Source organism: Scylla paramamosain, chromosome 27, assembly GCF_035594125.1.
Source record: "Scylla paramamosain isolate STU-SP2022 chromosome 27, ASM3559412v1, whole genome shotgun sequence".
NCBI classification, from domain to species: domain Eukaryota; kingdom Metazoa; phylum Arthropoda; class Malacostraca; order Decapoda; family Portunidae; genus Scylla; species Scylla paramamosain.
Window position 1 is genome coordinate 7,317,865 of NC_087177.1, and position 3,658 is coordinate 7,321,522.

The window sequence follows — 3,658 nt, forward strand, 5'->3', positions numbered from 1 at the left end:
CCACTAGCCTCGTTACATAACCAAGAACCCGCAGCTTCCCATTATTCACGTACCAAGGGACTGGGGAACGAGTTGGTAGTATTCGTCGGGTGATTGATCAACAGGCGGCAGGAGGCCAGGGATGTATAAATCATACCTTACTTTCTAGCTCAAAGCTACGTGTACATACCTAATGACCGCCGCCGCTGATGGACTGCTGAGTTAATGAACGGGCATTACTGTGGTATCTGCTCAGGAGACTGCGTGGCTCCCTTGGAGGGCACTCGAGGAGGCTCACTGACTCGACTTGTCTGTGGAGTTTCGAATCGGTCATGAGCAAAGGAAGTGATTTTGATTGGTTTAAAGAGAATGTAGTGCAGAACAAGCAACTAGAATTTGACCGCTTGGTACCATGTTAAGTCTAAAACATTCTTCAAGCGAGTCGAATGCCCTCTGGTGACCATATCGATGCACGGCTTTCGAGTTGGATTCCACATGCATGTAAACGACAAGCATGCTTCGAACTGGACACACTCGCTGCGCAAATGGTTTCTCTAGATGACGTGATTTTGCGGCGCTGCATTAAGGATGAGCGACACGATGTGTGTGGAGGTCTAAACAGCCCTCCTGCTGGATCCAGTTTGAACCAAATACAGTAACAAATAAAACTAAAGCATATAACAATATTCTACATCTGATGTTTTGAGTCAGATTTATGTCGGTACATGTGTGTCCTTCAGCAGCCAAGGATTAGATGTATGGGGGGAGACAAGAAAGGAAGTGAACAACCTTGCAGGAATTACCCGCGACAAGCATTTCCGGTAAGCACTGCTGGGGGCAGCCTCGATATATAGTACTTAGGTAGGTATGCACTCATCGTAGTCTTGTTCATTACTTCATTTGTTACGACCAACTTGGTCGTCGTTGATGTTCGTTTCTACTTAAATATCACTTCATGTAACTATTTTTATGTCCCTCATCCAAACTATGAGAGTGATTTAATTTTCAGTATATTTGTTGAGTTTACGTTTCATTCATGTCACGCAGCCACTCTCCTCGACTGAGCTGACTTGAGCTTTATTTCATAGCAAAGGTTATTCTTTATACCAAACTACACTCAACCAGTGACATGTGTAACTATAATCTGTGATCCGAGCGGCTTCCTGTGCTGAATCATGGATTACAACATAGTCAGTTGAAAGACCTGTTCGTCTAGTAAAGGCTTGCAAGAGGAATTGTTGGGAGAATGACTTGGTCACTACTTCTCGTATAATGGGAATATAAGAAATATGCTTTGTTGTGACGTAGCATATGTCTTGTGTTTATTATTTATTTGTCTGTTTTAATGACAATTAAGTATATACGTGGAGGGGAACCTAAGGAACATAATTATATAATAATGAAACACGAAAAAGAATCGATAGTTCTATATTCCTCATGGCATCGTGGAGTGTGTGAACATAATGTTTGCTGTTTGAGTTTGCAGGTGTACCTGACACATGTTTATACCTGGCCTGGCAGACTGATTCACCATTTCATTGACAGGTATCTCTCTCTCTCTCTCTCTCTCTCTCTCTCTCTCTCTCTCTCTCTCTCTCTCTCTCTCTCTCTCTCTCTCTCTCTCTCTCTCTCTCTCTCTCTCTCTCTCTCTCTATATATATATATATAATATATTCCAACTCGTGGAGTTAAATACTGTGTAGGTCTGTATCTTCTGAACAGTGTGTGTGTGTGTGTGTGTGTGTGTGTGTGTGTGTGTGTCCATTTGTCGAAGAAAAGCTTTAGAACGTTATCGAAATTAGCGACATGAGTTTGGCATGTAGCCTGACTTGTCATTCCTCATACACATTAATATTCTTCTTTTGATGCAGAAGTCGTCAGGTGTCTCCTGGCGGTGATGACACAATCAGTGGGTATGTAGCTGTTTACCTTAGATAATATCATCCTATAAGTTATTATCGTATATTTCTACGAACTAGGCATAAATAGATCTTCCAATAATGACCTCGTTAAGGGGAATGAAGTAAGTGTCGAAAGGGTAGTGAAAAGCGAAAGGAGGAAGCTTATAGGAAAATCTCCATTTCTTCATAACCTCGAAATTTCATTTTACGGATTATAAAGACATGCATTTTAAGCTGGTGTTTGGTGTTAATGTAAAGTTTTAGAGTTTTGCATTTGTTGATCGCGGCGTTGTCTTACATGAAACACGGCGAGGTTGCAGTGAGTAGTCACGATAACTGTGAGAATCCGAGGGAGTTAATGATGTCTCTTAAGAAAATCCGGCCGCGTGCGCACCTTAGCTGATTACGTCACATCCCGTCCGGCTCCCCGTCACGGCTGCATCCACGGCAGCTCTGCTGGTCAACGGGGGAATCAAGGAGCTTGGTGGAGATGGAGTGAGGGATTTGGACACCTTGTTTATATTGTCGTTCCTGTGCTGTTTGGATACTTTGTTTGATTTCTAATACTCTCTCTCTCTCTCTCTCTCTCTCTCTCTCTCTCTCTCTCTCTCTCTCTCTCTCTCTCTCTCTCTCTCTCTCATAGCATCACCATTATCATTATTATTAACATTATTATTGTACCAAGTAGTTTTTTTTTTTTTTTCCGATGCATAAATGTTTAGAATATTGAGCAAGTACTTATACAGTTTAATAAAGTGTCTCTTCCTGGTTGGAGTAAATGTTTCCCCTCACCAATCCCAGAGGGTCACACCTTCACTTACACACCTTGACAGCAGGAAGTATTAGTATATACGACTCGAAATACCCTTTTAAGATAGATTTAAGAAATACCTGTTTTACGGTAGAAAAGTTTTTACCTCCTCACCAGAGAAACTGTGACTTCAAACTCAGTTCTTTTCCTCCTTCGCACCACTTCGGCCTCGACACCAAGATGGGAAAGTTTTTACCTCACGGAAGAAAGGTGACTTCAAACTCGGTACTTTTCCTTCTTCGCACCACTTCGGCCTCGGCACCATTCCCAGTACCGTTGCTATTATTTGGACAGCTAAGGTGCCTCAAATTTTAGTAGAGGTCTGTGTCACTTTATATTCAGCTCGTCTCGGTCTTCCGCCACCCACCGGTGTTATCTGGCAGCAACAGGTGACTCTTATGTACTCGTTCGGGTCCATCTTACGTTTTGCTTGTGCTCATTTTCTCTCTCTCTCTCTCTCTCTCTCTCTCTCTCTCTCTCTCTCTCTCTCTCTCTCTCTCTCTCTCTCTCTCTCTCTCTCTCTCTCTCTCTCTCTCTCTGTGAAAGCTTATAATTTATCACCATTATTCTGCATATATTTATGTGTGTGTTAGTTACTCATACCTAATCTTGACTCGTATGTTGTCATATAACACTCACTTATGTTTTTCACAAGTACGACCGCGTAGCTTCTTTGCATTTCTCGCATTTAACTTTATTCCATCTTTTGCTTGCATACTCATACATTGTTTTTTGATATTCAGACCGAGGTATTTCTTAGATTCTCTTCTTATCTTCTCTGTTTTTTTTTTTTTTAAGTACTCTCTTCGATTCGTTCTAATAAATTACTTACATACGTATTTGTGAGGTACCTTATTATAAACTTTAATAAAAATATCGTATCCTATGAATAGTTCCTGCTGTCTTCAGTTCACTCTAGTCAAACTTTCCAAAATAACTGTAGACTTTAAAACCAACTTCGTCAAGG